Genomic DNA, 14,376 nt, shown 5'->3' with positions numbered 1-14,376 from the left:
TTATCCAAACACAAAATATGTCCAGACATGTAAAAAGATTTTGATCCTACGGCTAAAGCTTCAATAGTTGAGTCGTCGCCAATCCGAAGTCTAACATCTCAAGAATGCAAGCTGCTACTATTTGCTAGTTCCTACATATCATAAGAAATGAGAAAACTGGCACCAGTATCTAAAACCCAAGCTGTAGATGAACTATGATAATCATCAGAATCTAAATAATAGGATATGGAAATACCTTCTGAAGGTGTATCCTTCTTGTTCTTCAGAGAAGCAAGATACTCTAGGCAGTTCTTTTTCTAGTGCCCATCCTTCTGGCAGTGGAAACACTTTCCTTTGCCTCCATCAACTTTAGTCTTCCCTTTCTATTTAGCTATTTTCTTGGAAGGACCAGGAATCTGAGATTTCTTTTTCTAATTGCCCTTCTTCTTGTTAGACTTTCCAGCAGAATAAGATGCAATCAAAGCTACCTCTTTTCCTTTATTGCCCGACATATTTTTTTGGGTAATAACCAGCATGTTGAGTAAACCAGCCAACGTGTATTCCTATTTAGTCATATGGAAATTTATCACAAAATTGCCAAAAGACTTGGGAAGGGACTGAAGGATCAAATCCGTCTGCAGTTGGAAATCCATGTTAAAGTCAAGATGCTCCAGCTGCTCAATTAGCTGAATCATGCTGTGGACATGATCCCTAACATTCTTTCCCTTAGACATCCTCATGCAGAATAGCTGTCTAGATATCTTATACCTAGCATTCCTGCTGTGCTCACCATACAACTCTTGTAGGTGAAGGAGGATCTCACTCGCGCTCTGCATGTTCTCATGCAGCTTCTATAACTCATTACTCATGGAAGCAAGCATGTAATATTTAGCTCTCATATCATGCTCCTTCCACTTGTTCAAAGTTTCATGTTCCTCTTGAGTGGCCTCTGGAGGTAAGGGACTAGGAACATTTGAGTCTAGAACATATCCTATATGTTCAAGGTTTAGGACAAATTTCAAATTTCTTAACCAATCAGATAAATTAGGTTATGTCAACCTATTACGATCAACTATGCTTGCAAGGATATTGGATGGTAGAGGCTGTTCTGTGCTCATTATTATCAGAAAATTAACTGCAGAAAATAGCCAGATTAATTAGTGAATGTATCATATAATTAACCAAAATGATTATGGTCTTTTAATCAAATTGGTTCTCCCACTAACTTAGCGAATCCTACACTTCCAAAGTAGAAAATGGAAATCCTAGTTGGATGGATTTCTAGTGGGTGATTGAATTCTTATAATCCTATTGATCATCCTCAGGCACATCCATTATTGGAATAACAATAAATTATAAGTGAGCAACTCCTTGCCCATCACATCTCATGTGAGGTTCAATCCTTTACCTAGCCCCTAATGCTCAAAATCTCAGGCACATCCATTATTGACTTATCTTGCATTAGTTAAGTTGATCCCATTGAGCCAGTAAATATGCAAATAATTTTAATGTCCTCAGGCACATCCATTATTGGCCACTAAACCATTGACATATTTACAACATCTCATGCTTAACAATTATTCTTAAGAAAATCTCTTAAATTAATTATATCACATGCAACTATTTAAAATTTCTTAAAAAAATTGCTCCAATGGAGGGCCCATGTTATAATTTAATTATAGCATATCCAACTTAATCATTTGTTTGGAAGATTTAATGGTCATCCTAATTACTATTAAGGTCTCACTTTGCACATTATCCAATTAGCATGCACATATCATATACTTGCATACATTCCCATACATCTTTTGCATTCATGGATAATAAATAAATATGGTATGATCATGGACTTTTCTAAGGGATTCAATTCTGAGCCACTAAGAATTGAATCAGGACACTCCTAGGTGCATTTCATTCATTCATATTACAAGAGTTACTGAAGGAGTACATAATCAATACTTGATCTTGAATTCCTCCCACTGGTCCCACCAATGCTCTTAACCTCTTTGATCATCTTGCAATCCAATTACATAGTAATCATTGGCAGACCAAGGTGAATTTATAAGAACTAAATAATTGAAATTACAATCCAAGATATTATAACCTTTATAATACATGCCCAAAATAAATTAAAATAAATTAATTAATTTACAACCCAAAGAAAACATAAAAGAAATAAATCTAATTACATTGGTCTTTTATAGTCCATGATCATCCATCATGCATATCACTATTTAACAATTAAATAAAAAATACAAAAATTAAATAGAATATCTCATATTCAATTTAAAAATCCAGATTTAAATATGATTCAAAGAAATTTAAAAATTCAGATTTGAATCACATTCAAACAAATTTAAAAATTCATATTTGAATCACATTCAAACAACTTTAAAAATTCATGTTTGAATCAGATTCAAACAACTTTTAAAAATTCAGATTTGAATCACATTCAAACAACTTTTAAAAATTCAGATTTGAATATGATTTAATCAACTTTAAAAATTCAAATTTGAATCACATTTAAACAACTTTAAAAATTCAGATTTGAATCATATTCAAACAACTTTTAAAATTTAGATTTGAATCACATTCAAATAATTTTTAAAATTCAGATCTGCATCAAAATTTAATTGTGTGATTAAAACACCTAATTAAACACTTTAATTAGTCATGGTCCTAATTATGGGCCTTGGAACAAAGCCCACAAACATACCCAAACAGCCATGCGCATGGTTGAATGAATCAAACCATGCGCATGGTGGTGTAGTTCATCAAGCCGCCACCTTTGTTGGTCCAACCAGCAATGAAACAATCATCTCATGATCAAATCATACAATTAAATCATATAATCAACAATCTAAATGGCAAACATAGTGGCTCTGATACCAATTGAAGGAGTGAAAGCATGAAAAACACAAGTTTAGATCATTGAAATTCAAAATTTTTCATCTAGGGTCACATGTATCATGTAAGATTTATTTTTATCTATTTGATTTCAATGATAAAAAACATATTAAAACTCTTTTAATATATTTTTGGATCTACATTTGCCATTTAAGATTTTACAATTAATTAGATTAATTATTAGAACCCTAGATTAGATCAAGAATAAGTGCACTAACCTTTTGATGCACTGCAGTGTGTTTGGCACCTTTGGGATGCATCTTCAGGACACCAAATATTGTCCCTCTAGCTTGTCCACACCAATATCACCTATGGCAGCCCTTGAACAGCTTCTACAGCTTTTTCTATGAATTAGAAAATCAAGTTTTGCCTTTCAGATTGCAGATGTAAGCAAGATACTAGAAATAATTTCTAGTATTTTTAATTCAAGAGATTATTTGCTAATCTCTTTGAATTGGTGAGAGATGAAGAAGAAGAGGGGAGAAGGCAGCCAAGGGTGGCGGCACAAAGAGAGAATGGTAGCTTGTTTTGTTTTCTTTTCATAACAACACTTATATAGCTAGGTCACCACTTAAAACCCTTGCCACATGTCACCTTTTGATTAGCTCTAGGTTTAATTGACCCAATCACATTGTGCCAAGTGTCAAACCTATATTTAATCTTGACGTTGATCATCTTACATGATTAAAATACATATGGCAAGCTTATGTGTAGTGCCATGTGTCACCATCTCATGGTGCCTCATGTTACCCTATGAAATGACCAAAATACCCTTGTGTCTTAATTTTGAGTTCTCAACCCAAAATAATTATTTCTTTTCTTGTAATCAATTTATATCAAATATAAATAAATTAATTAATCTCTATTAATTAATTTCTCATTAATTAAATTCATATTTAAATACTTTAAATATAAATTTAACTTACACTATACATCAAATAACCTAGATTTGGTTTCAAGCTATGTTAGGGACTTTGCAATCTAATTGCAAACCAAACCTATTTAATTAATCAATTAAAATCTTTAATTAATTAATTAAATCATAATTAATTTGGTGATTACTTGTGTACGTGTGTGACTTACTAGGCTCATCACTAATTGGTAATGAGACATGATATCAACTCTTAATATCATCAGAACTCTTTCTTACCATAAATGATTTCTCTAAATTATTTTATGCACCTCATAGACCATGGTTAACACCTAGCATAGCCTGCCATGGCCACCCAATTAGTAATAAGGTTTATCTTAAATGAACCTATAATCATATGTTACCATGCACTTGAATCTCTCTATTATAAAATCCCAATTCGAGCTAGAGTCATGGTTTATGTCAAACCCCATTTGCTATGAATATTATGTTCTCTTTTAATTCCAGTTCTTGATTAAAAGATTTTTCTTATCAAAAATTCTTTTCTGATTAAATCTATCTATCCTGGCCAGGAACTTGAAACATCAAGAACAATTAAATGAACATAGCATTTTATCCCTATTTACTTAGTGGAACAGATTCCATCTTGATCAACACCTACCTCCATATATAACTAGTAGGAGCCAACACATGCCCACATACCCATACACAGTACAAGTATGAAAGCAGTATCAAACTCAAACCACCTATATACAAGATAACTGTGCTATCTCAGGTCTAAAGATTATATGCACTGATATGATTCATGACAACGAATTGACAAGAGTAAGCTCCATGTGTGTCACACCCTACCCCTCTGTAAGGCATGACATGATCCCGTAGTATACCTAATGAATTATCAACTCCATCTACTGATAACCCATTAAATACACTACAAGGGATTTTAAAAACTTTTCTTACTTCTTTCACAGTGGTGAGCACTATTTACAGGTGTTAAAAACTTTTGTGAACTGAAGTGATAGAACTAACACATTTGACTTATTTGGAATTTCTGTAAAAATTTTGGCAGAGTGCCATCTGTATTTTGGATAAAACAGTTCTTCAGAAAACCTGTAAAAAGCACTTCAATATTTTTCCAAATCTTAACTCCAACAAAATTCAACACAATATTTTTCTCAACTCAATCCACAATAATTTTTCAGTATTTTCAAAGGATGAGATAAAAGAAATATAATACAAATTTTACAAATCAAAATAACTCATAATTCACTTTACACTTCAATGTACAATTTTAATTTACAACTGCTCAAATAATTTACATACATATTACTACATGCATACATCAGACCTATGTACATGGGTATACCTATAATATACCTGGAGCTAATCTGAAAGTGTCTTCAAAGAAACTTACTCACTACTCTATGCTCTTCTTACCTGCGACAGCATACAAAGCTATCGCTGAGTGGTGAACTCAGTGGTGCACAACTATAATTTAAAACATAGTACAATATACATTGACAAAATTTACAGTAAATAATTTGGAAATCTGAATACTCATCAAATTCCAAAACTCAAAATATTCATTGCCAATAATGTAAATCCTTTGTATAAATGACTTTGATCACAAAATTCAATTTATCAAATCATGACTAACCATTTAAGTAATTCCAACAAAATCAATTATACATAAACCATAATTGAAATCACAATTCTTTACCATTTAAAAGCCATTCTGTATCTCAAAAATCGTTATGTATCTCAAAAATCAATCTTTATCTCAAAACCATGCTGTAGCTCAAAAACCATGCTGTATCTCACAAATCATTCTTTATCTCACTAACTATGCAAGACTAATCCGATAGGGCCATCTTCGATGTGATTCTAACTCCCTATGGTCGGGGAGGTCGAATCAGATTCTAACTTCCTATGGTCGGGGAGGTCGAATCATCGTGCACAGTACCATCACAATAATGAATCTTCTGTAAAGGCCATAACGATAAAATAAACTTAGATCTAACCTCAAATCAGAGGAAAATCTAAGCCTGTGCACGTACCATGGTAATCAAAACACAACTAACTCCATTGTCTTCTCAACAAATGAGAGAGACGGGTAATAACCTAGTCAAGCATTTATAGTGAGATATAAAACAATATCACAATCCTTTTAGTGAGCATAAATCACAATATAATTCGATTTACAGTCAATTCCAATATCCAATAATTTTTATGCTCAACACAATTCAAATCATAAATTTGCATTTTTCCATGAAAATTACCATCACAATTCAAAACATGTTCTATCACAATTTTCCAAAACATAATTTATTCAATCCATAACAATGCTTAATACTTGTGGAAATACCATTTCAAAAAGCTAAATTCATACATACTATAACAATTTCAATAATCATTTAATTAAATCCAATGCTTGTTAAACATAATACATAAGAAAAATATGTCATTTCATCATATGAAATATTCAAAACAAAATCAGTTAAGAACTAGTTGTGCACAAACACAATTTAAAACAATAACATACAAATAATCATAATTTATTTCAATTGAAAAATTCAAAAGAAATAAATATTGTGCACAAACACAATTTAAAACAATAACATACAAATAATTATAATTTATTTCAATTGAAAAATTCAAAAGAAATAGCCATTGTGCACAAACCTCTGATGACTGTCTCCTGGTCTGGACTCAGTGTTTCCTTCCCTTTCCCTGAGTCTTTACTAACTGAGAAACACAGTTTGAAGTGTTTCAGTACTTAATTAAATTGTCTCTATCGATAATGCTTGATAAGTAGTTCACTGAAATCTATTATTTGCTTAATCACCTAATATATCGACCCTCGATGTGTTCTAGGTAATTTAGGTTTTAGTGTCACTAATATGTCACATTCGATAGTGTTTTAGGGTTGGTACACGTTACCAATTTCATTTTCTTGTTTAGTGCATTTTCTTGCAATTTGCTGGATTCCGGAATACTAGTTTGACCTAGCCGAAAGACCTAGTTCCCTTGGTTTTCGGGTTTCGGTCAAAACCACCAACTTGTAGATCTATGTCTTATGGAACGCGGGGCAAAATTTTAGGTCAATCCGAGTTATGTAGACCAAGTTATGGTCCTTTTACTATTGCTGGTCAAATGGCATCAAATTTGGTCATTTTATGTCAATTTTGTCAACTTTGGTTCGGCCAGTTTTTGGACCAGAAATTGTGCAAGCTGTTTGACTTGCTTATGGTCATTTCTGGGCTTTGGTGTCTTCATAATACTTGTAGGTATGGGTCTTAACTATTCATGGTTAAAATTTCAGGTCAATTGGACCTTTTTTGAGTGAGTTATAGCTTAAACACTAACTGCTGCCCAATTAGTCAATTTTCAGGTCTCAATTGCACCTAATCCGAATTGGTCATTTTTCATATCACCTTGCAAGCAGAATTTTGGCATGCTTTCTCAATGAAAGTTGGCACATTTTGTGCCTAGTTTTACCCCAATTGGTCTCATACCAATTGAGGTTACACATTTAAAGTTATAGGCTAAAATGCATACTGCCCTTAATTACCTTGCTTAAACATACCTCAATTACACACTTACTATATGTCCACTTCCCTTACCAATTCTGTTTTGGTTCATTACCAAAACCATATTCCACTTTACGTTAACATCACTTTGGGCAGATTACAAACATCCTTAATACACCAATTAACACTCACATTTACAAAGTCTAAGTACAATCACATATACACCTAACATTACAAATTCTTACATACACTTTACACAATCACTCTATATACATATCCATCAATCCTCAATGTCAATATTCTGCCAATACCTTCATGAACACATACATTTATCCAAGAGCTCCAAGGCTGCCGAAAATGTTCCTCAATACCAAAGTATCATACAATTCATCAATTTCCATCCCAAGTGCAAAATTCACCTTATACATATGGAATAATTTACTAGGACATTAAATCACCATAACCAACATAATTTCTCATCAAATATATGCACAAATATTTCATCAAATACATAACTCCATGGCTGTCCAAAATGGACATCTCAATAACTCTTCAAACTTGAAAATTTTCTTCACAAAACCAACACCCATAACATGAACACAAAGTTTAACAAAGCAATCTTCCAAAATACAAACTTACCTTATGGTTGGAACTTGCCAAACCTTGATTAAACTTCTTGATTTTGGTATCAAGCTCTTCCTTATGATGTGTAGACAATTTTTAATGAAGCTATCTAAGTGATTGGAGTTGAAATGGAGGAGTGGATCAAGCTTGAAGGCCAACGGCAATGGAGGTCTTTTGGTTCTTCAATTCGGCAAGGCTTGGTGATTTGGAGAAGATGAAGTTTCTGATGGTGTAATGGAAGTACACCTGCCCCACTTTGTTTTTATTTTATTCCCTTAGTGGCCCACTCACTCAATTAATCATATAATATGTTAAATTCCCACTTATTCCACATTAAACCCTTAATTCTTGCTATTTACTTTAGGTACCACCAAATTAATTTTTCATTTTCTTTTCTAAGTGTAATATTATTTATTTTTAATGGACATTTAGGTCAAAAGACAATTCGGGATGTCAAATGACCATAATGCCCCTGTTCGGGTTGCATTCCCGATTTTTCGGTAACACCGGGTTTTGTCCGTTTTTCGATTTCTCACTTTTCTTTGTACTAATTATTTAATTTTTCTTTGATGTTTCTAATGAGATTTATTCTTCAATAAGGGTATATTTAAGTCCTAAAAATGTTTTCCGGTTCCCATGATTCAGGAGCTAGTCAACGGTCCACGCCGTGACTTCCTGTCAAGGCCACCCATCGCTAGGGTTCTCGGCTCGCTTAACTTGGTTATATTTCTTTGCTATTATTTTTCCTTTGTTTTTCTAATATTTTCTTTTCTTGTATTTCATTATTTTATGTCTCCTCACTCATAATGAAGTGTAGTTCTAGGCATCCTAGCTGTCTGCATAAAGATCGGTCACCGAATAAGAGAACGCACTACCGAACTTAGGGGTGTTACAATTCTCCCCCCCTTAAATAAATTTCGTCTCGAAATTTTACCTGGCATTAGTCTCTGAACAGCTGTGGGTGCTGTCTCCTCATATCCTCTTCACGTTCCCAAGTAGCTTCCTGGCCTGAATGATGGTTCCACAGCACTTTAACCAAGTGTATCTGTTTGTTCCTCAGCTGCTTCACCTCATAAGCCATAATTTTTATGGGTTCTTCCTCATATGAGAGGTCTGGATTTACCTCAATCTCTTCAACTGATAGTACATGAGATGGGTCGGATCTGTACCTCCTTAACATGGACACATGGAAGACATTGTGTATCCTTGCTAGCTCTGGAGGTAATGCCAACCGATATGCCAAAGGACCCACTCTTTCCAGAACCTCATATGGTCCGATGAAACGAGGACTCAGTTTCCCCTTTCTGCCAAATCTCATAATCCTCTTCCAAGGAGAAACTTTGAGGAATACCTTATCACCCACTACATATTCAATATCTCTTCTTTTCAAATCAACATAGGACTTCTGACTGTCTGATGCAGCCTTGAGTCTATCCCTAATCAATCTGATCTTTCCCTTTGTCAGCTGAACAATTTCTGGCCCAATCATCTTCCTTTCACCTACTTCATCCCAACATAAGGGAGTTCTGCACTTTCTGCCATACAAAGCTTCATATGGAAGCATCCCAATGCTTGATTGGTAGCTGTTGTTATAAGCAAACTCAATCAAAGGCAAGTGTGTATCCCAACTACCTTCAAATTCAATCACACAAGCCCGTAGCATATCCTCCAATATCTGAATAACCCTCTCAAACTGGCCATCTATCTGTGGGTGGAATGTTGTACTGAAGTTCAATCTAGTTCCTAGGGTTCTCTGAAGACTACCCTAGAATCTAGAAGTGAACCTAGGATCTCTGTCAGACACAATCAATACTGGCACTCCATACAATTTTACAATTTCATATATATACAATCTGGCCAATCTTTCCAGGCTATAGTCCATTCGAACTGGCAAAAAGTGAGCAGACTTGGTTAGTATGTCAATTATGACCTATACTGCATCTTGACTATTCTGTGTCCTCGAAAATTTCATCACAAAATCCATAGTTATTCGTTCCCTTACAATGTTTCATAGGGTGCCGTTTGTATACTAGCATGACACATATTATTGTATACAAATTCTGTTAATGGGATGTATCTGTCTCATATCTCTCGGATTCAAGGACAGAAGTTCTCAATATATTCTCGAGGGTTTATTCCATTTTACAGGTTATTATTATCATTTCATTTTATTATTTATAGAAACTCAACGAGTTTCAAAATTTACCTGAATCACTTGTTTCGACTGTCCATCCGTTTGAGGATGATAAGTCGTACTGATATCTTTAAGCTTATAGCAATTACTGTGGTACAGGTAATTCACATTAATATAACTAAGTCTCTGACTCTAGCTACCTTACAAGTGTAGTCGTTTGATAGGCTAGTTCTGAAGTTTTAAATTTCTGACTAAAATTTTCACATTTATTTCCAGTAATAATACCCTATTCGGGTGCAACTGTATCAATTTATAGATTACTTACAAATATTCTTACTTATTGTACCACGAGGAAGCACGTAGCTCTACACAATAATCCCGTGTCGGTACTGTAATCTGCAGCTTACAATAAAAACATCGAGAATATTACATAGTTACTACGTTATAACCTCATGGGCTAGGTTTTCCAACATCTTATCTTTCTCGAATCCACTAATATCCCAAACCGATTCTGATTACAATTTCCTTTGACAATTACTAACAGTAACATCTTTGCCCTCATCTAGAGCAATTCTATTACTGTAACTTACTTTTAGGTCCTCTTGCCTTACATTAAGTAGGCTCGCCAATTAGCTTTATAATTTATGGTATGCTAGAAAATACTTTTAGCTAACAATTCTTCCAAAATTAATGTCAACCATACTTGTTATTGTAGGTATTATCCTAAAGGACTAGTCACTAATACAACAAAATTCATTTCAATGTAAAGGAATAACAACAGAACATATAGTTCTAACACTAACACACAACTAAGTAGTGCTGGGATTAAATAATATCTAATTGTTTCTTTCAAAAATTAAGAACTTACCAGCAGCTACATCTGAAGTTTCTGCTCCTTTTACTTGGCGCATAGTGGACTCTCCGACTGGTGCGCTACTATATTCGGGTTGATTCACTGTGTTATAGTGGTGAGGAGTACCAACTCTATTTCTATCTTGACTCTGACTGACGGTTTGTGAATTCCGGAGAGTAGATCGAGGTGGTTTAGTACAATCTTTAACAAAGTCTCCAAGTTTTCCACAATTGTAGCAGGCTCCTGAGGCCTTATAGCATATCCCACCATGATATCTTCCACAAGTTTCACATTGGCGGGGAGGGTAGGAATTTCTGGTTGTTCGACGGATGGACCTTGGTGGTCACTATCTTAATGATCCACCTCTATCGTATCCCTGAGTTCGGGGTTCCTCAAATTCTTTTCTCTTTCTCAATTTACTGTTCGAGCTCTGACCCATAGGTTTCTCCATCTTTTCCATTTCACACGGCCCTTGTGGGGCTTGGGTCTGTACTTGGGCTTGGGCTGACAGATTATCAGCCAGTTGTTGAAAGAAAGTGGCCATTTGCTGGGCCATTTGTGCAGTAATTTGTACCTGTAAAACTGGTACAGTCAGGCCTTTGACATTTTGTGGAGCTGGGGCCTCAACTTGTTCTTCTACCATCACAGACTATTCTATTATCTCATTCTTCTCTTCCATTTTTCTCACAGAATTTTCTATTCCTGTACAACCAACACAAGGAGATTCCTCTCCATTAGTTCACATTTATGATGTAAATGTACTATATGTATCAAACATTTGAGCAGTTGTAGTTCTGACAAAAAGATTTCAAATTCACAGTTCGAAATTCACTTTAAAACCATTGCTCTCATACCACTTAAACATGTCACACCCTACCCCTCTGTAAGGCATGACATGATCCCGTAGTATACCTAATGAATTATCAACTCCATCTACTGATAACCCATTAAATACACTACAAGGGATTTTAAAAACTTTTCTTACTTCTTTCACAGTGGTGAGCACTATTTACAGGTGTTAAAAACTTTTGTGAACTGAAGTGATAGAACTAACACATTTGACTTATTTGGAATTTCTGTAAAAATTTTGGCAGAGTGTCATCTGTATTTTGGATAAAATAGTTCTTCAGAAAACCTGTAAAAAGCACTTCAATATTTTTCCAAATCTTAACTCCAACAAAATTCAACACAATATTTTTCTCAACTCAATCCACAACAATTTTTCAGTATTTTCAAAGGATGAGATAAAAGAAATATAATACAAATTTTACAAATCAAAATAACTCATAATTCACTTTACACTTCAATGTACAATTTTAATTTATAACTGCTCAAATAATTTACATACATATTACTACATGCATACATCAGACCTATGTACATGGGTATACCTATAATATACCTGGAGCTGATCTGAAAGTGTTTTCAAAGAAACTTACTCACTGCTCTATGCTCTTCTTACCCGCGACAGCATACAAAGCTATCGCTGAGTGGTGAACTCAGTGGTGCACAACTATAATTTAAAACATAGTACAATATACATTGACAAAATTTTCAGTAAATAATTTGGAAATCTGAATACTCATCAAATTCCAAAACTCAAAATATTCATTGCCAATAATGTAAATCCTTTGTATAAATGACTTTGATCACAAAATTCAATTTATCAAATCATGACTAACCATTTAAGTAATTCCAACAAAATCAATTATACATAAACCATAATTGAAATCATAATTCTTTACCATTCAAAAGCCATTCTGTATCTCAAAAATCATTATGTATCTCAAAAGTCAATCTTTATCTCAAAACCATGTTATATCTCAAAAACCATGCTGTATCTCACAAATCATTCTTTATCTCACTAACTATGCAAGACTAATCCGATAGGGCCATCTTCGATGTGATTCTAACTCCCTATGGTCGGGGAGGTCGAATCAGATTCTAACTCCCTATGGTCGGGGAGGTCGAATCATCGTGCACAGTACCATCACAATAATAAATCTTCCGCAAGGGCCATAACGATAAAATAAACTTAGATCTAACCTCAAATCAGAGAAAAATCTAAGCCTGTGCATGCACCATGGTAATCAAAACACAACTAACTCCATTGTCTTCTCAACAAATGAGAGAGACGGGTAATAACCTAGTCAAGCATCTATAGTGAGATATAAAACAATATCACAATCCTTTTAGTGAGCATAAATCACAATATAATTCGATTTACAATCAATTCTAATATCCAATAATTTTTATGCTCAACACAATTCAAATCATAAATTTGCATTTTTCCATGAAAATTACCATCACAATTCAAAACATGTTCTATCACAATTTTCCAAAACATAAATTATTCAATCCATAACAATGCTTAATACTTGTGCAAATACCATTTCACAAAGCTAAATTCATACATACTATAACAATTTCAATAATCATTGAATTAAATCCAATGCTTGTTAAACATAATACATAAGAAAAGTATGTCATTTCATCATATGAAATATTCAAAACAAAATCAGTTAAAAACTAGTTGTGCACAAACATAATTTAAAACAATAACATACAAATAATCATAATTTATTTCAATTGAAAAATTCGAAAGAAATAAATATTGTGCACAAACACAATTTAAAACAATAACATACAAATAATTATAATTTATTTCAATTGAAAAATTCAAAAGAAATAGCTGTTGTGCACAAACCTCGATGTTGTCTCTGTCCGACTCAGTGTTTCCTTCCCTTTCCCTGAGTCTTTACTAACTGAGAAACACAATTTGAAGTGTTTCAGTACTTAATTAAATTGTCTCTATTGATAATGCTTGATAAGTAGTTCACTGAAATCTATTATTTGCTTAATCACCTAATATATCGACCCTCGATGTGTTCTAGGTAATTTAGGTTTTAGTGTCACTAATATGTCACATTCAATAGCGTTTTAGGGTTGGCACACGTTACCAATTTCATTTTCTTGTTTAGTGCATTTTCTTGCAATTTACTGGATTCCGGGATACTAGTTTGACCTAGCCGGAAGACCTAGTTCCCTCGGTTTTCGGGTTTCGGTCAAAACTACCAAGTTGTAGATCTATGTCCTATGGAATGTGGGGCAAAATTTTAGGTCAATCCAAGTTATGTAGACCAAGTTATGGTCATTTTACTATTGTTGGTCAAATGGCATCAAATTTGGTCATTTTAGGTCAATTTTGGTCAACTTTGGTTCGGCCAGTTTTTGGACCCGAACTTGTGCAAGCTGTTTGACTTGCTTATGGTCATTTATGGTCTTTGATGTCTTCATAAGACTTGTAGGTATGGGTCTTAAATATTCATGGTTAAAATTTCAGGTCAATTGGACCTTTTTTGAGTGAGTTATAGCTTAAACACTAACTGCTGCCCAATTAGTCAATTTTCAGGTCTCAATTGCACCTAATCCGAATTGGTCATTTTTCATATCACCTTGCAAGCAGAATTTTGGCATG

Source organism: Hevea brasiliensis, chromosome 2 (assembly GCF_030052815.1).
Source record: "Hevea brasiliensis isolate MT/VB/25A 57/8 chromosome 2, ASM3005281v1, whole genome shotgun sequence".
NCBI classification, from domain to species: Eukaryota; Viridiplantae; Streptophyta; class Magnoliopsida; order Malpighiales; family Euphorbiaceae; genus Hevea; species Hevea brasiliensis.
Note: the sequence above shows the minus strand (reverse complement) of the source record.